We start from the raw sequence: 25,286 nt of genomic DNA, 5'->3' as shown, positions 1-25,286 counted from the left end.
ATCTTTTCTTCACACTGACAGACCTGATTTGAACAGCTGGAGTGGTTTCAATTTTAAAAAAAGACACAGAAGTGGTCAGAAATCCCTAAATCTTTCACAGATATAGATGATGACCAAGTCCAGTGTGTGCCCATGGTTGTGGATAGGTCAAATAGGGCAGGTATTCCACCACCTTTTCTGTTTTCACTACATACACTATTAAAACTATAGTCTTGGGGAGCGGATTCTAAAAGGACAGCAGCATTGGTGCTGTTTTCTAGCCAGGGTTCTGTTAAAAGCAAGAAGTCTGAATTGTGCAAGGTGATAAGTTGTGTAAGTGACCTAATATAAATAAGAGCTAGTTTTAAAACAAAGTAATTGGGTTCCAGATCTGACTGATGTCTAAGGACATACTTTAGGTTGGAAATATTTACACCCTCTGTTCTGTACTCCCTGATTTTTCTATTTCTGATAAGTACTGGAATGGGAGACATTACAGACTCACAGGGTCCAAGAAAACATGCACTGCTGACATTATCACTGTAGCAGCATGACAACAATACGACTTGTTTGGCTGAAAATCCGCCCCCTGTACAGAAAATGTTCTGAACAAGTGATGTATCATTAAATAATAACTAAACGATTTGAATATTAACTAATCTGATCATAATATCTGAATTTTATTTACAGAAAACACACATAATGAAACAATACCAACACATATTTACTATTTTCTCCAGGGGAAGCTGTAAAAGGTCGCGATATACGTCACATTCATGTATCATATGGAATGCCGTTGGGCTCTAAATGTGTGGACACATGCGCGTTAACACCTTATTAAAAATTTGCATGTTAACACATAAAATTTGTTATGATAACGTGACCAAAGATTACACGTTTACACGCTTCTTAAGGTTTTCGTCAAATAGATGCAGCTAATGTTTTAAACGGGTGTCATAAATTCACACCTTTCAGTCCTACCAAAACCTTTAAACACCACCAGCTCTTCAAGTGAGACGGAAGAGAACAGGCAGATTACATTTAATTACACCTACTAACTTTAAGATCATTTCTTTGAACAATTAAGCCTCCACTGCACCATCCCATGAATATTGTAAATACATGAATATTATTGCTGTCCAAAGAAAAACATGTATCTCTCAAAATATTAACTTTACAGGAGAAGGAAAAGACCTTCTTAACCTTCAGTAGAAGTCAGTGTGAGAATATTTTAATTCAGAGGAATTCTGGAACATTTCTATTGGTCATTCGTCACGAGATTTACACACAGTGTGAAGGACACCTCACAGATGATGTAGTAAACTAAACATCCACAGCAACAACATACAGAGTACTGTGTTTGAGTATTCAGTCTGCAAGCTGGAATGACCTGTGTGACTGAGAATCACTTTTGATACAGCAAGCACATTGTTAGTGACCACTGTGTTAATGTACATCAAGGAGCCAAAAAATAAAAAAATAATGAATACATTTCCTCTCTGTGTGAATATTTCAAGGCTGTGATTGTGATACCTTTTATGGCATTTAAACTCTGCAATGTATGGAATAATACTGTCACTGTCATAAAATCTTACAGTGCATATGTTTAAACATTAGACCCTTTTACCTGGAAGACTGCAGTAGAGTTTATTTTAACCCTTGTGCGATCTTAACATTCTGTTTACTCCCCTTGTCCTATGGGTCAAAAATGACCCGCCCTACCAAAGCTTATTACACAATACAAGAAGATCACCAGTGAAAAAGATTACACTGTCACAACAGTTTTCTTTTACACAGTAGAGGTTTATTATTGCTATAATATAAATGTGAAGTTATTACTTCTGAATTAATTATATTGAAAGGGAAAATACAGTCAACAATCTGGAACTTTTTTGTCAACAGTTTTTATTTTATATTTTTTAGGAAGTGAATTATAAAAATATTTCTCTCATAACACTAACAAAACAGCAAAATGTTGCTTGATTTTGTGAACAATATTCAACATAAACTGTATTTAGCACATGTAGGACAGTTTGTGCGAACATGAGAATGGGCTTTGCAGATGTATTTCTCACATGTGCAGCACACAGCTTTTGTCTTGCAGTCCTTCTTCCAGGGGCAGAACTGGCACCTTTTTCTTTTGAGTGACCCAGCTGCAGACTCAGGTGGATCAGGACAAGATGCAACTCCCTGAACAGCTTCCACAATGACTGCAGAGGCTTCTGTGCAGGGCAGGCGCTCCCTTCTCTCAATACATGGGGCGACAAGAGCCTTTCCCAACTGCTCAAGGAACATCCTTCTCTTGTTTTTCTTCCCTGACATCCAGGTTGGGTTGATCTCCTGCCATCAAAAGCCCTATGTAGCCACGCAGGTCAATCTCATCCATTTTTTTCCAGTTTTCTCCATATTTCCAGAAACCCTCCAAATTTGTGTTTTCCAGGATGATTTTTTCGATGGCTGGTTTGATGAACAGGAGAAAGGTGGATAAAATGTCTTGGACATGGGCAGCCGAATACCTTGTTGGCCCTGGAGTCATCCTTATGATGTTTGATGCTGCTGTTCTTCCCTGGTTGCTGTCTGAATTTGATGAGGACCATGTAATTTTGCCGTTCTTTGACAAAAAAGTCTCTCTCTCAGCGTGAGGGAATTCCTCTTCTTCTTCATCTGAAGATGCATCATCCTCTGGGTTGCATTCCTCCCCATCTTCCTCTTCAGATACATCTTCATCCTCTTGTTCCTCCAGAGCTCCTGAAAATATCTCATCCAGGACCTGTTGGGCACTGAAATGTCTATTCATGGCTTCAGCAAGCAACCAACTGGGGTACTTTGATTCAGGGTCCCATCAAAGAAACTCCGACCTAAGAACTGATCATGTGTTATTAGGCCGGAGTTTCTTTTATGTGTGTGTGTGTGTGTGTGTATTAGAGAGAATTTGTGTGTGGCCTTTGAACTTTTTTCTGGTGTTTAAATGCTTTTATAATTCACGGGTCAAAAATGACCCATAAGACAATCTTTGTACCCTAGTGGTGTACAGCTCACATGGAAACATAAACAAAAACAAAGTATCATTTTTTCTAATGAAGGGGTCTCTTTAGGAAAAGTCATAAAATTTCAAGTTGGAAAAAGATAGTTTAAGGTATTTTTTCTACAGCTAAACATGATAGTGGGTCACTTTTGACCCGCAAGACAACACAAGGGTTAAACATTTGATGGCAGATTCTACCATTTACACAATTAATCCATACTTTTCAGAATATTTCTATTACTATTACACCTAATTATTAAAAGAAAAAAAAAAGGACGCTGTGAACCCTGGAGATATTCTTCAAAACTACAGTGGTCTGGTATTGGTTTGATTTAACCCTGATATTTAATATATATTGATATGATATTTAACCCTGAGTTTAATATCTAACATTTCTTATGGGTTTTCAATGCTATTACTCCTAATTCCTACAGTAAATACACATAAATATATAAAAATATAAAATGTAATATATATATATGTTGTATTTTATATAATGTATATTGTTATATCTGCACAACCTAGAATCTCTATGACTGTCAGAGAGGCAAGTTATTTTCTACCTTTAATGAGACATTATTTAAAATGACATTTGTTTAAGGAGATTAAAGGTATTTTCTTATTTTTGCCAGCCAGTGTTTCACATTTATTTTGTTTACAAGAAATGCAACTTAAGTAACCATAAATAGTTAATGTGTTTCCTTCAATTATTTTACATAAGTAAATTATAATATCATAAAGAATGCACAGTTTCATTGGAAAATATCTCAGCTTTAATACATTTAGCTGTGTTAGTAAACTATGGAAAAAAGAAAAATAATCATTCATTAATCATAATTGAGGAAAGGTTTCTTTGAATCGTGATACTGATTTGAGGTCATATCGCACAGCCCTAGCACTGGAAAGTCTCTCCTGAACAACAGCCAACTGAAGAGGTCCGCATGGACGCGCTGGACCGCATGCCAAAATAAAATGTTTATAAAGAAGACACCAGGTGTAAATTTCCACTGTACACTGGGAAAACACATGAGTACTGTGACAAGTGCAAGGTCCACTACTGCTTCATTCCACAGTGAAACTGCGTCAAACAGCCCACAGGCAATGACTCTGAGATATGAACGGGCATACATCCTGTACAGACACAGGATACAGTTTAGAATAAAAACTGAATAAAGCACTGGAATTACTGTTCAAAATGTACTTCACAAAAGAAAAGTGTAGAGTTTTTCAAAAGCTCATTAATATATATATATATATATATACTTTTTACCAAATATGACCACAAAGTGATCAGATAGTGATAGGTTTTTCTCCTTGGTTAACTGTTAAACAACGTTTTTTTTCTTGATGAGAGATAATCAAACAAAACATAAACTAAACTTAAACAAAACAAAGCATATAGTCTTTAGTTTAAAAAGGAAAAACAAACAAACAAAAAAAGGCCAACTCAGATTTTAAAGCTTTCTTTTACAACCATAAATAACCATAATATCACCCGGAGAAAACCCATGCAGACACAGGGAGAACACACCACACTCCTCACAGGCAATCACCCGAAGAAAACCCACACAGACACAGGGAGAACACACCACTGGACTCTGCCTCCCCGGTGTGACCCACGCTTTCCCTGACTACGCTTACTGGAATAAACCCGTCTGGACCATTCACGTCTCTACGATTCACTTAATTCTAACCTTAAATAAAACTCCTGCAATTGGATCCTTGAGTTTCTCTGTGTTTTTTGGGACGTTACAGTGCTTTTAGACTGTGGGAGGACACCAGAGCACCCGGAGGAAACCCACACGGACACAGGGAGAACACACCACATTCTTCACAGACAGTCACCCAGAGAAAACCCACGCAGACACAGGGAGAACACACCACACTCCTCACAGTCACCCGGAGGAAACCCACACAGACACAGGGAGAACACACCACACTCCTCACAGTCACCCGGAGGAAACCTACGCAGACACAGGGAGAACACACCACATTCTTCACAGACAGTCACCCGGAGAAAACCCATGCAGACACAGGAAGAACACACCACACTCCTCACAGACAGTCACCCGGAGAAAACCCATGCAGACACAGGAAGAACACACCACACTCCTCACAGACAGTCACCCGGAGGAAACCCACGCAGACACAGAGAGAACACACCACACTCCTCACAGTCACCAGGAGGAAACCCACGCAGACACAGGGAGAACACACCACACTCCTCACAGTCACCCGGAGGAAACCCATGCAGACACAGGGAGATCACACCACACCACATATGGATTTCTTTGCAGTGGTGGTGATAGGAATGTCCGCAAATCATAGCTATTATGTTTTGCGGCATATTTATTTACTATCTATACTGATATGTTAATGTGTAGATGGTTGGAAAGAAAGTATAGACACTTTTAAATAAAAACACTTCAGACCACATGGAGCATTTCAAACCATTTGTTACATTGCAGAATTACTTAGATACGGACTTACAAAAAGTTCTAAAAAAAATTGGTGCACCCCTCCATCTGGACATGTTTATATAAATAAATAAATGTTTGATTTTGTAACCGTTGGTTGTCTTGTCTTGTTTTGTGAACGATTTCGAAATCAGTGTAATTTTAAACATTTTTATGGTAGATATAGAATTTTATTGGCAAATTGTAAACTACTGTATATTTAAATATTACATCAAATTACTGTAAAATGGATTACAGTATAATGAATAATTACTGTAAAAAAACAATAAATACTTGTAATTGATCTACAGGGAAAAAATAAGTTTGTTTCCAAGTGTCACATCCTGGCCCAATCCTGTTTGTTTTCCCCCGCCATGTGGACCTGTCTGTCTGTTTTCTTTATCTCCGCACATGGCTTCGTTTTGTTTATGTTCATGCCCCGCCTTTGTTCCGCCTCCTCGTCTTTACCCTTGTTATCCGTTTCAGGTTTCTCGTTTGTTATTGTATTTAAGTCCCCTTCCCTCACTTCCTGGTGTCATTCATTGTTCTTTGCAGTGTTCTTTGCTATGTCAGTTGTTCTTCGTGTTCTTTGTAATGTTCTTGGTACGTTTTCAGCCCATGTTATTCTCGTGTTGTTTCAAGTGCTCTATTTGTTAGTATTCCTAGTCATGTTGTTTCTGGTTCTCGTTCGTAGTTTTGCTCTTTCCTCGTTTCGTGTTTTCCCTCTAGTTTGTTAATGTTTGTTTTGTTAATTTTGTGTTCAATAAAGTCTGTGTTCTTAGCGTTTGCGTCCGCCTACGTCAGTCTGCACCCCACATCCCTAACACCAAGTATTTACAAGTTTATAACAGTATTTACTTGTGTACAGTGGGTACTGTAATTTGATTTACAGTCATGAACAGTATGTTTTACAGTAGATTATTGTCCTCTTTTTGCCAGTTATTTACTGTAAATTCTACATGAGGATGACTTCTCAGCAGTGAACCACAAAGAGAACTTTTAACCCAGTGTTTCTGCATGTGTTCAGTTGAGTCCTCAGAAACATTTCAAACTCCATTAAGTGGCATCTGAGCTGTGTGTAGAAACACTCCATGTTTAATCTCCTACTGAAACACTGTTGATCTTTCAGCATGCACAGCATTTACTCTGTCACCCACACCTCCAATCACTCTTTGTTCTCTGTGCAGTGCACATTGTAGATCCCATTCACCTCTAAACAACATAAACTTCTCAGAGGTCACAGCTATAGTGGACCTCATTTCAGATGGTGATGAAGGAGCCTGCAGGAATGAGGTGGAATGACTAGGTCCTGGCACTTAACACCTCTAAGACAAAGGAGATCATCGTGGACTTCAGGAGAACAAAGCAGCCAGACCACCCCCACCTCCACATATTTGGAGAAGCAGTGTAGAGAGCGTGAAGTTCCTGTGTTCACATAAACAAACACCTAACTTAGTCTCCTAACCCTACTGACTCACCCATCTTTCCTGACCACATCACCCCCATAAACTAGGACCTTACTGTCAGGTCTGCAGCAGGTAGTTCCCCTCCGCACCAGCAGAAGGTCACTCTCTCCAGAATACTAGGCTAGTGTTACTCAGGTTCCTGTTGGCGGTCATATTGTGTGTGTGTATATATAAAGCACATGGTGCAGTAGGTTGTTTGCGAAGTCTTGTTCTTGGTTCTGTCCTACAATTCAAAGCGACATCTATATCTTCTGTTCTTTTCTCCTGGTTTTGACATTCTGCTTTGGTTTTTGTTTTATGAGTTTGGGATCGTGTTTTTTGGATAGTCTGTCTTGATCTTTGAAATGTTTATTTGGTATTGACCTGGATTGTTTATGACTACGTATTTGGATTATTGAACCTGCACTTGACTGCCTTTTTTCTGTGGAAGTGATCATCTGTGGCACTTACACTTTGAATGTGTTCATTCTGTACATTTGCAGTCAGTGAACACTCACACACATACAGAGAACAACTCTATGCTCTGTCTGTTCTGTAGTGTCTACTTCACAGTAAGTGCAATGTCACTTTAAAGCAGTGATATTTATTACTTTTAACTGTTATTATTATGTACTCTGCTTCTAGCACTTTCTGATGGACATACAGACGGCTCCTTATTTACACAGTAACACAACCTCTCAACTGTTGGTGAGAACTGTAACAGAACATATGCTGTAACCTTGAATCTGGAAATCACTACCCGTCCTACAGTTTATGTAAAACTAATATTGTAAATATCTACCTCAAAGATTTATGTATTATAATGCTGCCTATTCTGCCGTCCGTGTAAATGTGTAAGCTCTGCTGCTTGGGAAGGCTGTAAACGAGTTTTCGTTATACTCACACATAATAACTCACGTAAACTAACTATAAAGACTCTCATTTCTTACATCTTGCTATGCGTGTTCTCCAGTGGAAATGGTCCTATTGGACTGAGGGCACTGTGTCTGTGGGGACTGTCCAATCAGAGACCAGCTGTTCTTAAACTCCAGCCAATCGTATCTCAGGGGGCGGATGTGAGGCCGGAATAGTGGGCCTTGCGTCGTCCAATCAGAATCACGGTCATTTTGAAGAGAGGAAAGAAGGCTTTATTCACTGCACTGTAGACGCGTCACTCAAACACCAGCTCTCCTCTGATTGGACAGACGAACTGCGTTGGCCGGACTCGTTTAAATAACCTTCAGCTCTGCTCAAGTGTTCGCTGCTCCGCGATCAGACGCGTCCGTTCTGCACGAGAGCTGTGTTGGAGAGAAATCAGGACCTGTTTTTACTGAAGGTAAATGTTTTTACTGTGTACGACCTTTACACACCGTTTATACCGTGTTTTACTGAAGATAAAGATCAGAGAGAGACTTTTACACGCCGTTTATACCGTGTTTTACTGAAGATTAAGATCAGACCCAGCTAGCAAAATTGTATCGGCTCGTACTCGGGCCGAATATCGCACGCAGGAACAAAAACCATTGTTCACGGCATTGTCTCGGCCGTGATGTACGGCGGTAGGGTGGGCCGATAGTTCCGAGTACATATGGAGGCCAGCAAGTGGGGGATCTAGATGTTTTGTGGGAAGGCGAATGTAGGAAATGCAGCCTTTGTGATGTGAAACAAAAAAAGTGCATAGTTTATCTCCAACAGAACTAGGTACCCTTCACTAGTTGTAGTTTAAAATATTAGGTTTCAGTGAAAACGAAATACATAGCACTTCTGATATTTTAATGATATATTTGTGGTAATCTGATTATGGGGTGAACTGCAGACTTATGAAATCCATTAGGTCTCTCATGTCTACAATCATTATTTTAATTTGATTACAGAATTATAGGACTGTATTATTTGTTTTGTACTCAGCACAGTATTGGATTATAATCAGTTTAAATGTGTAAACCCTTAAGTAACACTTATGGCCCACTGTTCAAACAAATATTTAAAGCAGCTCCTTTCCATTAATGGACATGGGAGAAATGGTGCTAATAATTTGCAAATAATCATTCAGCAAACCTCCCACAAGAACTCAGTCATAGTGGGTGTATATGACAATAGAGTCAGTGCCTGTAGCTACAAGTGAGGTGAACGTAATAAGATGGAAGTTCACTGTAATTTAGTTATTGTTTAATGAATTCCAAGATAGTGGTGCAACCTTTCAGGAAATTTGGCTCAATTAAGAATATAAACAGACATTCAGAGAAGTTCACTGTACTTCATTTAGTTCCTTTGCATTGTTTTAAATGATCCTTTATAGAAGTATGTCCTTGTTGTAGAGTATTATGTATTACTCTTTGTGTTCAGATGATCACATACACTTTGATTTGACATCAGAACCAGGTCCTGGAACACCTTCTAACAAAATTAGTTGAATCAAGTTTGTTTGAACAGGTAGAATAGGATCAGAGTTGGATAACACTAGCTTAGACTGTCAGAAAGCCCCCTTTCTTCTTACCTGGATTGTGCATGTGAATTTGTAGAAGGACTATCATTCATTCATTCATTCATTGTCTGAAACTGCTTATCTAATTCAACTCCTCACAGACCGTCACATGGAGTGTGGCTCAAACCCACAACCTGGAGCTGTGTGAATGCAACACTACCTGCCGCAATACCGTGCCGGCCGAAGGGCTATCAGTTTATTTTAATATAGTTCATTTATTCAGTTTAATTTATTTCAGAAATACACCATATGTACAAATATTTGAGGACAAAGTTGTAATGAATGTATTCTACATTAAGTTGCAACCGTTACTAACACAGACGTGCACACACTGCCTCTCTAATCCCTGTAGAGAAATACTGACAATAGAATTGGATTCTTTGGAGTAGAGAAACATGAACCTAATGCCAGGCGAAGAATAAATAGCACCCCAGCACTGAGCTGTGCTGATGAACCCATATTTACTGTCATGTCTTTTTTTAGGAAGTGAGTAGTAGCCTATATGTGAGCAAACATTATCATTCTCAGTGTGGTCTCAGTTAAATGGTTATTCTCTTTATTTATTGCAAGAATTTCACATATTAAGCCAACCACAAACAAGTCTGTAAATCACATAATGCTGAAAATGTACTCCATATAATGTACTCAATGCTTACAAGGTACAATATTAACACTGAAAACAGAACAGTTGTTACATGGTCACCAGGCATAGAGCTGTACTACAAAATACACAATAATCTAACACAACGTCCCAAAGAACTCACTGTCATTCTCTTAAACTTCCAAACAATGCTCAAACAGAGCAATCTGAGCTGCATTAGTTATGGAAATTTGTTAGAAGAGAGAAAATAACTTGGATACCTATTTTGTGCAGGGCATTTTACACAAAGCAGGACGTCACAGTGAACCAGACAGCCTAGGTTTCTAAAAGTATCAGACTATACACACTGTCTGAACTGTGGTGTATAAGGTGCCCTGCAGTCTAGTATCTGTGCCTTAAGAATTGAGGTGAGGGGGCAGCTACAGTCCAGTTTACATGCCTTAAAAATTCTGGGGTGAGGGGCATGGCGTAACCACAAACATCGCATTGACCCTGAGACCCTGCTCATCAACACAAGCTTTTAGAAACAGCTCCATATCAGCCCTGTTTTCAAAAACAAATAAAAAAGGTTCTTTAGCCTCTGGGTCGTCTCCAGAGTCTTTACGACAACTACATATCTCGAAGCCGGCCACATGTTTGAGTCGTGCTTAAAATGTTCTTCCGTGCCCACTTGGACCTGTACCACCCACTTGGAGCTGCCTCCGGCCTGCAGAGATATCCTTTTCGATAGTTCTGGCCCGAGTCTGGGAAACTCTGGCTGAGGCGCAGCTCAAATGACTCGGCCCTAGTCCGGAAAGCCATAACTAAATCGCGATAACTGGACCACGGCCGAGTTTGAGCCAGAAGCACGCCATTAGTGCCAGACTCGGCCTAGATCTGGCTCATTATCGGTTGTAATAGTTTATTTCTATACACCGCCCTGCCACCCCCAACACACACACACACACACCTCCCTTCCCCCAGAAAAGGGTACAATCAGGTTCATGGTGAAATTACTGCTTTATTAAATAACTTACACTCTCAGAAAAAAAAGTATATTATTGGGCACTAAAGGTACAAGTGTTTAAAAATCCAGTTTTGTTACTTAAAGGTACATTGCATTCTTTTCTCCAGAGGGAGAGATACATGTTTGTAGTATTTTTCATTATGGAAATGTCATATAACAAAAACATAATAAACGTCCTGGAGATGAAAGGGTTTATGAAATCAACACATTTTAAAATCTACAATTATAATATAATCATCTTCCCTAATTAAATGTACAAATATGTACAATTGAGGGTACCACCACAATGACAACATATCTGACAATGTAATATCAGTAAGTGTGCTTTTCATACAACTTTGAAACAATGGAAACATACAGCAATTGCAATGTATACAAACAGTACATAAAATCAATAAATAGAAAATACATTGAAATGGCATTGAAATTTGAAATTGGCAGTGTCATGATTTCCTAAATCCAATTAACATTCAAATACTGTATTTAAAAAATAAAACAATTGTTTTTACACCCTAAGAACTGCCATTTAAATTCAGACTTTTCTTTAAAAATATACTATGCTAAGGCCATATAACAAATCACTTAAAACTCACCAGTATGTTTGGAAAAGTAAAAAAAAAAAAGGCAGAAAGGTCCTTTTAAAACAGTTTGAGTTTCCTCAAATGTGTGGAAGTACACGTTTGACACTTATTCATGGCACACATCAGTTCGATCAACAGTTTGCAAGCCTCTGCTGTGTTGTCACACTTTGTCAATACCTCACTGCCCTCAACAATGATGGAAATATCAGCCGTATCCTCATCTCTGTCAGCCTGGACAACAGGGATCTTCAGGATGTGCAGTTTAGTAGCCACCTCAGTTGTACTTCTTGTTGAATTCCAGCTCTATAATTAAACATAGAGATTATGTACATGTTCTGTTCTCTTCAATATATTTTCTTTAAAAATATTTAATGAAAAACTGTAAACTGCTTATGCATGCAGATTCATTAACTACAGAACTTCAAATGTAAAAGATTATCAGGCTATAGTACAAATGATTATGCTACAACTGATGCTAAAGGTCTCATCTAAATAAATTAAATTTACCTCCTATCTGCTTTTCTCCCTGCCCACCTGCATTATTCACTGCCCCACTAGTTTTATTACTGCAGTCCATCTTTACATAATTACATAAAGAAAACCCACACTGTAAAAAATTTGAAGTGGCCTAAACAAAAAAAAATATAAGTCAACATTCTGCACTTAACGTTTGAGTAAGCAGAACTTATGCAAAAAGTTACATTAACTCAAAAAAAAAAAAAGTTTTAGCTCAAGTACCTTCAACTAGTTAAATTGAGTTGCAGCAAATTAGAATACTTGCTAATTTAAGCTTACATAACTTATAAATGCAAGTTTTTTAAACTCAGACTTTCTATTTCTCAAGTGCACAAAACAAATTTAAATAGGTTGCATCAATTAATAGTTTGCATCTACAGTACTTGTCTATTTAAGTTGACATGACTTACTAATGCAGGTTTAAAAAACTTAAGCCAATTTAGAAATCAAATACATCAGGACAAGGACAATCATGTTTTGAACACTCACAGCACATATAAAGTTTAAATGTACACAATTTTCATATATATTAATAAAATATTAATTACAGTCCCACAAGGAGAAGAAATGCACTTGACAGGTCACTGCTGCCTTCCACGACAACACTTTCCTCAAGCTCGATAGAGAAGTCAATCGCATCTGGGAAGAACACTGAGCCCCTCCATGATCATCTAGGACAGTCAAGATGCCACCTTCACATCCTTTGTATACTTCTCTTCAGCATTCGTCATCTATTGAACACGGGAGGAGGGGTGGGGTTTCGAAAAATCAGGAAACAATGGACAAGACACTAAACCTATTAATGTGTGTGATACCAATTGACACAAAATGATAAAAGCCTGTGGCATGTTGTTTGACTGCATTAAACACAAGCAGGTAATGCTTCATATCAAATATCACATTTGCTCAACTTGTTTTATAATGGACTATGGTGATATAGGTCTAAAAGTAGTGATGTAGCTAAATTGCTTTTTAGTTCAAGTTAACACAGAACTCCAAAACCTAGCTGGACAGAGAATCTCAAATAGCACCTTGCATAAAATTACATTTTAATATTTACCAAGCAGGTCTTCAGGATAGCATTTGCATGGACCTCCTTTAAAAAAAACCAGTTGAAGACCCTTTAAGTGCAGCTGTTTTTCTGTGCATCGAAATGTCCAACATCTAAAAGGGGAAAATGGCAATCATTTAAAAAAGTGAGTTAGAAATACTGTACAGTAATTTTGAATGCAATAAATTTGAAGGCAAAATTGAATAATTATACAACACTATGCAGCCTTCACACTATGACCTGTAGTCTATTCGGCCTCCAATCCCTATGCCCCAATCATGTTGAAATGCAGTAGCAACAAATGTGTTTAAAATAAGCAACAAACCTTTTCATCTAGATTATCAAGAATGGCCTGCACATCTCCTCCAAAGGCTGCCCTTCTATTCCTGTACAGTTTAGGGTGTTTTGGCACATGTGTCCAGTACACCATGCAACTGACTCTTCAGGTTGATGGCAGTCATTCTACGAAACTCACTGCATATCTAGAGAGAGAGGTAAGAGTAAACAATAGAGAATACAGATTATCCATCATTATGTACAGAGCCTGTACATTTCTAGACAAACACTGGTTCACTTGATAAAAGTTATGCAGGGATCCAGACTAAAACCATCCCGTCATCCCAAGGCCAAAAAAATAGCCCACAGGAAAATTGCTCTTATGGGGCGCTTTCGTGATAAGTACTGTGTGCGATAAAACTTGTTGCCTTTTAAATAACATTACTGTGGTTGGACAATGCTGTACGCTTCTTGGTTAATAAGTAAATAAATAAACAATCCAAACAGATGATGACTGCGCATTATAAGAGTTTTGGAACTGTTCGGGGGAAAAATGTTAAGTATCATTTTAGACAAGTAAACTAGATTGGTTCACACTAGGTTTTGCAGTGTGAAACAATCCTAAAAAATTATAAAAAGAAAAATATGCTGAAATGGGCCAGAGTCACAAGTACAGCAAACAAACACACTACTCACCTGACTCTCCAAGAACAGTGCTCGAACCAGACCAACCAGAAGTTCCTGCTCAACAACCTCCTTCCGCCGTAAAAAAAAAAAAAAAAAAAGTCCAACTCATGTTTGGACCCATTTTATCCATCTCAGCCCTCATTGCCTTTCTCTCTTCTTCCAAGGAATCCTCACTCAGCCCTGCAGGGTTATATCACAAACATCTTTGTAATCACAAAGCTCACATTTGAAGGTAGAACTTTGGTGACATGTGGATACTTTTATGTAGCGGAGTAACAATATTCGAGCTGGATATGCTTAATGGTGATTATAACTTATAATAATTATTATTATTACTGACTTAAATGGCAAAAATATTAACAATTAATTAGAGAGGCAAATACTGTTGCTACGTGAGTTCTCAGGATTTTCAGACTCTTAAGGAACAAACTCCACACACTGTATTATTTAAAATAATGGAACACTTTATTAAGAGGAAAGATAATAGGTTGATAAACATAGCACAATCATTAAAATCTCACGGAATCAACGCAGGTAAAACCAGTTCAAATTTAGTAATTGGCTAGACTATATGACTTGTGAATGATGTGTTGCTAAATTATTTAATTAGGGTATAATTTTATCAAGAGATTTAATTCCATCTCAGCTCTGAAAATTTAGCTTACTTTTTCCACGATTCAACCACTCGATGGGTACAGCAGCACTTTTGAGGTGATTGGAGAGAGGTCCAGCCTGGCTCTCACGGTTCTTTCGAGAGAGCGTTGATGAGCGATATTCTTTTTCAGATGAAAGTACGTCAGAATAATTTAGCAGTTTTCCTCCAATCTTCAGAGCTAATTTTCAAATTAATTAGCTAATACTTATTTTACGATTTTTTTCTCTGTCCCAGCAGTGGCCCTTATTCTGGCCAAAATAAGTTTCACCTGCTTTGATCAGTCGTAAAATTAAACTTGGATTGGGCTACAAACACGAACACAAATAAAACAAAGAAAAGATTACTGACAATTACTCTACGTTTACTCTTTAGTTTCTGTATTGCACTGCTCACTGACACAAGGCATCCCTTGGAAGTTGCGTGAAGTCCTTTTCTTTAAGAGTCTTTGAAGAGTCGGCTTGTCGGCGTAGAGAGAAGACAAGAGCCTAAGAAGCGTACGAGAACCATACGAGAAGAGATCAAGAAAAATGGAATAGCTGTTCAGCGAGTTAAGAGAGAGAAAAGTAACAGGAATGAGTTCATTGTTAGAACATTGGAGGCCCTGTTCTCTGATTGGTTCCTGGGTCTGAGGTTCACGTGACGGTTTCACAGTCCTCTCCAGTTTCGCCTCTCAGAAATTCACATTTTCTGGACGGATACATAACCTTGATTGAATCAAAATACTTCATACATATTTGAATATAGCATGAGTGTACTGGATTACTTTTATCAAACATATATATATCTCAAGTACATTACCAACTATTCTAGATGTTAGAAATTAATTCGTCTTTCTAAATGGAGACAGGAATTTTTCCTCGTGATTGAAATAGTAATTCACATCACTCGGTTAGTTAGTAGACATTCACCTGAGAATAACAAAGGATAACATTAATACACGTTGCATAATATAACATGTTTATAAACAGTGGCCCCTATGCATCCGTTACGTGTTTAGAGGGAGAGAGGGCAAAACATGATTTCGCAAATGTCCACTTGTGGGCACTGTTGGTCCATGCTGTTTGTCTGGTTTGAACTCGCGTTGGAGATCACCATTGGCAGTCCTGAGTCATCTGTTGATTTTGGATAAGATAAGGGGTTGCCATCCCGATGCTGATGGTAATAAAGCTGGGGTTTTTTAATCCTGGTCTCTAAGTCTCTGATTGATCTTTTAGGCTTAATGGGGTCATAAACTTGGGGTTTCCACTTTTATATTCCCGAAGAAGTGGGAGTAGTTATCTGGGGTAACTGGAAAGTGTTCTGCTTAGCCTTTGTTGTCAGACATAGGTGTGTGTGTGAGTTTGTGTGTGTATCATCCACTCTGATGATAAGTTTTGGGACAGGACCTACATTCCAGACACACACACACACACACACACACTCTGTGGAATGTAGGTACTGTCCCACAAGATCATCAGAGTGGAGAGTCAAAGTCTTAATTTTTCATTTCTTGATCTGGGTACATATGGCACTACATTTACTATGACATTTTGAAAGGTACATAACATTTTCAAAATACAACTTAAAGAAATCGATCAGGCTTGTTACACAGCCGGTTTAAGTCTGTTACGTTGGGCATTTGATTAAATGAAACAAACGGCTCATAATCCAACTTTCCATGGCTACCGTCGAGGTGGCAAAGTTAGCTAATATAACAATGCCACGGCAATTTCCCTCACATATTCGTGGCTTTAAGATAGTGTTAAAACTAGAAACATAAATTTAAAATGCTTTGTGAACTAGTTTACCTCAATCTTGAATTTCTCCAAACTTCGAGCCACAACAAAGAGGAGTCAACCGTCCTTCGCGCGTATTCCCGAACCTCCCACTGAGCATGTGCAGGTTTATGTTGATCAGCAACTTTTCCAAACAAATTTTCTCAACACATTTTTATGTTGTGCCTACAGGTTGATCAGAACAATACATTTTGAGTTAGATGAACTATCACACAATTGAGTTCTATTCCCAACACACTATTTCAAGTATAATCAACTAAATTTGAAGTTAGATTTTTTACAGTGCATTAATCACTAGCCCAAAATCGCTGCTACTCCCTAATAAAGGATTAGTGTATGTGGAATTATATATTTAAAACATTACATTACACCAAAAACCAGCACTGATATTGAGAATGTATTTTAACCTATTTAGCTAGTACCTTAACGTGTTTAAGCAGTTTTATTTCTTATTTAATTTCTTATACTGAGGTATGCGGTTCTGTGTGACACAAAAACCCACAAAAATGCTCACATCTTCTTTTAAAATACGCCATCAAACCACATAATTACTCAAATTAAAATAACTCATGTATGAGTGATTGTTATGTGATTTAAATGTTTTCTATGTCAGAGGGGAAAAAAAAGAGCTAGCTAGAGTTAAACAGGTTAGCTATAAAGTTTGTCATTTGAAAAAAAAAAAAAACGGTTCAATATATGGTATGTAACGTATAGCAGTTTATAGAATAACGTACATAACATTAACAATGTTAACTGCATTTGGGTGATACCAAAATGTTTATGTATCCGAAAATATAAGGTTAAATTGAAATACATACAGGATGAAGCTGTTCCCTGAGGCCGGTAAGAGCTGCTCGTGTGCCGTGGTCACAGAAAAGAGCGCAAACCTTCATCGTCCTCTTCTTCTTTGTTTTTACAGCGGTTCGCTTCTGCCACCTTCAGTTTTCTCATTCAGATGGATTCATTTTAAAGCTGTCATCTTCAAAAACTTTAACTATTTCCTCCCTTCAGCACGGCACTGTCTCCTTATTAACCCTATTTATCATTTCTGTCGTTCGTGTCCCAGTCATTACATCAATATTCTAAAATATTACAACACAGAGCTTACCTATAACTGTATGCCATTTAACAAGTTAAAATAATGATTATTTTATTTAACATTTATGACATCGTTTTCCAGACCGTTACCAGTATTTTCTTTTATTTTTAGATGTGGGGCACATTCTTTTTTTATATTAATACGCAGTATTTAATAAAATGGTCTGATCAGTGTAGTGTGCTAACTGCAATGGCAATCGCCTCGCCAGTGCCAACGTGCCGCAGCAAACGAGCCAGATTCAGCGTGTCGCATTCACGCCGAGCCTCAGCTAGCCAACAGTGCCAACATGCAGCCAGGATTGGGCCTGAAAGAGACTTTTACAAATCCCGAAATAAATTACTTGTATAAAACGCATTTTGGACGTCAACTGACGTTATCAATTGGTCACCACTTAACTAACTTCTTAAGATGGATTTTGGACGGCCATTGACGTTTAAAATACGTCCTTGACTTACAGACTACTTTTAAACCTATTTTGAACGTCCAGGGAAGTTCCTTGTTTACTGGGTGTGTTTTAATGAAGATAAATATCAGAGAGAGATTTTTACACGCCGTTTATACCGTGTTTTACTGAAGACCCAGCTAACAAAATTACGTTCTCAGAACATTCCCCTAATGTTCCATTTTGGTTGTGGGAACATTGCCCTATAATATTCCCTCAACATGATTTTGTCCAGTTTTTTTTAACGTTCTCACAATGTTATTCTCAAGTTACAAAAATGTTCTGGGAACATTACCTCAACACCAATAAGTTAACATTCTAAGAATGTTGTCTTGGAATGTTCTTAGAACTTTCCCATAATGTTCTGTTTTGGTTATTGGGAACCAATTTTGATTTTGTCCAGTTTTGTAACCTTCTGGTCTATTTCAATAATGAAACTAAGCAGCTATGATAAAGATATACTGAGGCAAAATCAGTGTAAGCTTAATGAATTTTAAAATGTTTATTATTATCATCAATATCAAAAAACAAACTTTTTAGTGGGTCTCCTTAAGCTCCACCTGCAAAGTAAACAAACAGATTTATTAAGTATTCCTTTGTATATATCAGTTCATATAAAGCATTATTCCAATCTACCCAAGCCATTTGGTGCAGCTAAAACACAGCATTCTTGAAGTTACACAGCAGTTTTTGACGCATAACGCACTACACATCTATCTCTACACTTCTGACAAGCAAGCCAGAGAGCGGGAGAAGTGGAGGAGAGGAAAGAAAGGTAGATTAAACTAGCTAATATTATGTTAGATAGGTTTTACAGTTAAACATTTAGAATTTTTTTTTCTGTGTGGCACATACTACCTAATGGAGACTTTCTACAGGTGTGTAATGCGCACTGCACAGATTGACATGTTGGTTTGCGAATGTGCAAGTTCTATACAAGTGTGCGAATGTGTTTTCAAAAGAGAGACTGGCCCTTAAAAATTTGATATGATCCAGATTGGCCCCCTTTAAAAAATGTTTGGACACCCCTTCCTTGAAGTATGACATGTTTCTTTAAACAAATAAAAAGAAAAAAATCTATTGATGACCAATTATGTGACTTACCCTTGTTCCCCTGTTCGGTGCATATTTTAAGGTGTCCCCAATACACTCTTCAAAGACCTTAGATGCCCCCTTAGGGTGCATGACCCACCAAGCCTCTAAAACACAATAAACAAATTGTACAAAGATGTGCTTTTCGTAGAACCTTCGCTATTACTTATTGTTTTGCTTCCAATGTATTTGTACTTGTGCCATTATACATGTTACAGCTATGAAGCACTTTGCTTTGTGCAAAATTGTTTTTTACTATCAGTATTATTATTATTACTATTACATTCTGTCTTTTAACTTCTAAGTTACATAAGTGTTCCTCAACATGGTATCTAAGATACATCTGTGACTTTATGTACTTAATAAAGAGAACTCTGTTAAGTTATCCTACTTAAAATAAATAAAAACACAAAACAAGTTAGCCTGCAGTGTGAAGACAGCTGGTCACAGTACATGCTCAGTCTCAAAAGCCTTCCTATTCCCTATGTGTTGTCCACTGTGTGAAAATGTTTACATTTACATAAATGTTTATATTCAAGCATAGCTGCACATATCTGGCTAATGATTAACTGTTCTAACAGCTACAATTATTTAGCTTGCTGGCTATCAACACCTTGAGTTAACAAATTAATAGTAATTAACCCCTTATAAAATCCAGGCCTTTATTTTTTTCCCATTTTCCGCCTGAAATTACATACTGAAATCTGGAAGCTTCCTGCTCAGTCAGTGAATAAACTAGAGGCAGTATCATGATTGAATTTTACAGAAAGCCGTTAAAATTTGTAAGAATAACCATTTAGAGGTATTGAAATTTATCTTAAGTAATCAAAATCTGATCAAAACTATCTAGAACATAGGCTTTTCTTTGAAGTTGATACTTCCTACTGATTTGAAGTTATTCGCTGGAGTAGACAGTAGACAGACTCCCTTTGGAGTCTCTAAAGCTCACCATAAGGAAAATTATTACTTTACTGCAGAAATACAGAATATTTATCTTGTCTGCACCTAAATCAATTTCTTACAATGTAGAAACTAGTCTCATGTACCTCTCCTAGTGACCTTTTACCCTCACAAATCAGGAAAAAAACTTTGTTCTGGTGTATTTTTTCTTTATGGTTTATTTCTGGTGTTTACACGTGTTTCTAAACCAGTTTTATCCCTTTAAATGCCAGAGGCATTGGGAGTTGGGAGTTTCACCTTGATTGGCTGTAATGTGAGGCAACCTCCCTCACACCCCTTCCTGTATTTAAATGGCATCAGTGGGGGAAATGCATCTAGTAAAAGAAATCTAAGCTTTGAAAACATGTTTATTGTCTTGGCCATTGTTTGTTGAACTTGAGGCTGCCAAATATATCTGTTTGAATCTCTCAAAGCGTCTGGGTCTGTTCCTCGCTGAAAACTAAAGCGTTCTGCTGAAATATGGGTCTGTGTTGGTCCTTCCCTCCTTGTGTGTGCATCACCATAACTCTGCCCGACTGGTCTACAGACTTGATTAACGTGACGTTGGAAAGCCGAGAGACTAAGCTACCCGGCTGTATGTTTCTCACGAGCTCAGATCTCATCCTCATCTTTCAAAGTGTTCCTTATCTCAAACATTGTAAAACACGTATATAAGAAAATGTTAAAAGAACGTTCATGTAACGTTCACGTGGAACGTGGGGGATCATATTTCATTAGGGGTCCAAGCACTGCAAGTGCTGGAGCCCTATTGTTTTTGGACTGTTTCCTCTTCTTCTTCTTTTTCTCTGATGAAACACGATGGGCAGCCCAAACTGTAGTTCCTACAGACTTGCCGTTTGGTCAACTGGTAGTAAACCCTCTCGCTACTCAGGTGCAAAGAATCAGCCCGATCGGCCTGATGGTGGTACTATAGCGGCGTGGAATGCGGCGCTCCCTTTATCTCATACCCCGTGTGACGTAGATACGAAATTCTTCTTTTCCCTGATTCCTCAGGTCAGACCCTACAAAAGAGCCTCAAGAACCTATAAGCTCCGCCCACTTAGATTTTGAGCTAATTTGCATAATATGCAAAATCATACACATTTTTGAGCGTGAACTAGTCTCTGGAAATGTACCCAATATGGACATATCTGGTATCAGCAGAATCCTAAGAACATTTCATCTCTGCTCGGCTTCCAGACTCGTGTTCCAAAAATCACACAAATACAGCTATAACTTACAAACGCTTTCTCCTAATGTTACGATACTTCACATGCTTGATCCCTATATGGGTTGGAAGACATAAGTACTTGGTTGTGCAACTGCAAGCATAGGGGGCGCTATAACAACAAAGAATTCGTTATGCTTCACAGGATTGTCTGATTGACATGCCAATTGGTATGCATATAGTGGGTGATGTCCTGAATGAGATTCTGTGAGGATGATGTCATATTCGAAAAAACATGGCCGTCATCGGCCAATCAAATTTCAGCAGCTGTTTCATGACCTTAACAAGGTCCTATCATCATGAGACTTCTATAGTAAGATAGCCTTTATTGTCATTGCACATGTACAACAAAATTGAGCAGCAATCCTTAAAGTGAAAAAATAGTGAAAGTAGAAAAATGCACGTTTTTTTTACAATATAAATAACAATTATTGCACTAGCCCTGAGTAGTAGAAGAGATTAATGTGTGTGTGTGTTTGCTGTGTATTGCACAGGCCCCGAGTGGCTTAAGAGGTATGTGCGTTCAGTTCCTGTATAGCACTGGTGTAAAAGCTGTTTTTCAGTCTGTTTGTCCTGGATGTGATGGACCTGAAGCGTTTTCCTGAGGGCAACTGTTAGAAGAGATGGTGTCCAGGGTGGGAGGAGTCTTTCAGTATATTGGCTGCCCTGCTTAGGCAACGGGAGCTGAACAGATCCTCCAGCCTGGGCAGTGGACAACCGATGATCTTCTGGGCCATGTTGATCACTCTCTGTAGAGCTCTCCTTTCTGCCACTGAGCAGCTGCTGTACCATGTTGAGATGCAGTAGGTCAGCACACTCTCGATGGCACAGCGATAGTAAGACACCAGCAGCTTCTCCTGAAGGTTGTTTTTCCTGAGAATTCTCAGGAAATAGAGTCTCTGCTGTGCCTTCCTAACTACAGCTGTGGTGTTGGTGGTCCAGGGGAGATCTTCAGAGATGTGCATACCCAGAAGTCTGAAGGAAGGGACTCTTTCCACACATGTAGTATGTCTATGGTAGCACTTCCTAAGCCCATAAAAAGTTTCATAACGATAGCCACTAGGGGGCGCAATTCATATTTTCAACATGAAAATATGGAATATCTCTGCAAAACTAAAACATATTGACAAGCTGTTGAATTTATTGTATTCTCTGCATAGTGTCTTACAACTTTGCAATTACAACTATTGTCAAAAAATGCATAGTTTATCCACAATAGTCAGGTATGTGAAAATGGAGCTTTTCAAACTCCTCCCTGGAAATTTGTCTGGTATTTAACTGCTATTTTTTAAATCTGTATAGACTGTAGGTAAGTAATTATCAAAAAAACTTTGAACTTCTGACACGCTGTTGTGGCAGTTATTTAACAAATATGCATGGGCGAGGCGCGATGCTCTCTTTGAGCTATAACTACAACATATTTCACCCATATCAAACAAAACTTGGTGCACATATGTATGTCATTACTCTGAGGTAGTGTGGCAAATATGACCACATTGCACAGAAAGGGGGCGCTTCTGTTCATATATTCTGAACATCATGGGAAAGGACCTTGTTCATTTTCATAACATATGCCTAAAGCATTTTTGAGTTACAGCTGTTTTTTATGCGATGTTTCAACGGCAAGCTGCACATCTCTATTTAAGCAGAGGCTGCAATCACACAGTAATGAAAGTTCCACATATTTTTATAATTACTAAAGTTCAGGTTCTTACGATTCTCATGATACCACATATCAGACCAGACCAGACCAGCTGCATAATGATAGCAATCTGTGAGGTAAGACTTAAACCATGATAGGGCTGTTCCTGTTATTCCAACCATGTTTTTTAATCTTTCTAGCAGAATAGTATGATCAGTTGTATCGAAAGCTGCACTGAGGTCTAGTAGAACTAGCATGGATACGCAGCCTCGATCAGAGGCGAGAAGAAGGTCGTTTGTTATCTTAACTAAAGCTGTTTCGGTGCTATGGTGTGGCCTAAAACCAGATTGAAATTTTTCATATATGTTATTCTTATGCAAGTATGACCTAAGTTGTTGAGCCACAAATTTTTCTAAGATCTTAGATATGAAGGGAAGGTTAGAGATGGGTCTGTAATTGGATAGTACACTAGGATCAAGATTCGTTTTTTTGATCAGGGGTTTAATAACTGCTAGTTTAAATGCTTTGGGTATGTGACCTAGTCTAAGGGACGAATTTATGATTGTTAAAATGGGATTGATTATGACTGGTAATACTTCTTTAAATAGTTTTGTTGGTATTGCATCAAGTGTGCAGGTCGTACATTGACGAGTGCCCTTCTATATTGGATAAGGCTGTCTTTCCAGGCACAGGCACAATACTTCCAGTTTAGTCGACCGCCATTTCCGCTCTAATTTCCTTACGGTTTGTTTTAGGGTGAGTGTTTCTTCATTATACCAGGGAGCGAGTTTTTTCTGTTGTAGCTTTTTACGCTTAAGTGGTGCTACACTATATAAAGTTGATCGAAGAGTGTTATCTAAGTAGTCAGTTAGTCTGTCCAGCTCCAGTGGGTCTGCTGGACTACTGACTGAGGTCAATAAATCAGTGATGTTTTCAGTAAATTTAGGGGCTGTAGATGGGGTTAGTGAGCGCTTTAGATAATAATGTGGGCATGTACAAGACTGGCAGCGGTAGAGGGGGAGACGACCTTGGCTTCCCACGCCCACGTTGACGCTCCCAGCTCGGGGCTGGAGTGAAGATGGCCGTCCTGGGGAGCCGCCGCGACGGAGGAGCTGGCGTGCCAACGGCCGCGTAGGAGGCATCGCGGGCGTCCTCGAGCCTCGTCTTCTCCCGCTGGAGCTCCGTCTGCTTCTCCAGGAGACGCTGAATTCGGCGGCCCAACTGCTCGTGCTGAGCCTGGAGAGTGATCGCTCCTCCGCGGTCGCCATAATCAGGAGAGAAGGAGTTATTAATTGAGAGAAGTTATTAATATGAAAACAACAATAATAAAATGGTAGTGGCATTAACAGTGTACAACTAACACTAAGCACAACTTAAGTTAGGATAAGTTAACAAGGTATTAACAGTAAAGACTTTAAGTAAAGAGCTTAGGAACAGTACTAAACAGCAGCAAGCAAACAAACAAACTGAGCGCGTGAACTGTCAGCCGGAAATGACGACACCAATGACGACGACGACACACAATTGACCGCAGATCTAAACAAATCAGCAATAACATTATGACCACCTCTTTATTTTACATTCAGTGTTTTCAGCTCCACTGTCCACAAGAGAACTTTGTAGATCTAAAATGACAGAGAGGGGTCCACCACTTGCTCTGCATACTTTCATTGCCCCTTTTCACATGTTCTTCAATGGTCAGAACACTTACACAGCAGCTATGCTGAAAATGTATGAGCTATTGCCTCTGCCTTCATTTCTATAATGTGGGCCAACAGAGTAGGTGTTGACACAAGTGTTAAAATCTCCAGCAGCACTGCTGTGTCTTATCCATTCATAAGAGCGCTACACACACTGCCATATCACCACAATGTCAGTGTCACTGCAGTGCTGAGAATTATCCACCACCCAAATCATATCTGCTTTGTGGGGGTCCTGAACATTGGGTCAGAGTCCAGGGTGAAACTCCAGAGTAAGTTCTGTGCTCTGTGCTGTCTCTGTACCCCAAGTCCCACGTTCACCTGTCTGCAGACCAAAAACTCACCCACTCATTCACTACCACTCCCTCTTAAAATCCTGCTCTGCTGAGACACCAGAACACCAAGGATCATATGTAAAAGCTCTACAAAGTCTATACTAAAGTGTGGCTCCTGTATGATGACATGTCATATGCTAACCTCTTGCGACTATATATTTTTATTTTATTATTGTACTTTTATTGGCAATACTCTACACAAACATGAGGATTACTAATGAACGGTTTGAGGGAAATACTCAAATTTGGTCTCGTTTTGAAGCGCTGGTAT

At 38.6% G+C, this 25,286-nt stretch overlaps 1 protein-coding gene across 1 annotated transcript in view; it reads left to right on the top strand.

Annotated features, from left to right (window-relative positions):
* Window positions 1-8,169: 8,169 nt before the first annotated feature.
* The window catches only part of LOC136695301 (zinc finger protein 850-like), a 97,591-nt gene continuing 80,474 nt past the window's right edge, over window positions 8,170-25,286 (top strand). Inside the window, exon 1 of the mRNA XM_066669310.1 lies at window positions 8,170-8,241. The gene's annotated coding sequence lies outside the window, so the exon portion shown is untranslated. The remainder of the gene's footprint in view (window positions 8,242-25,286) is intronic.

The sequence above is a fragment of the Hoplias malabaricus genome, chromosome 4 (assembly GCF_029633855.1).
Source record: "Hoplias malabaricus isolate fHopMal1 chromosome 4, fHopMal1.hap1, whole genome shotgun sequence".
Lineage (NCBI taxonomy): Eukaryota > Metazoa > Chordata > Actinopteri > Characiformes > Erythrinidae > Hoplias > Hoplias malabaricus.
Note: the sequence above shows the minus strand (reverse complement) of the source record. Positions and strands in the feature narration are given on the sequence as shown.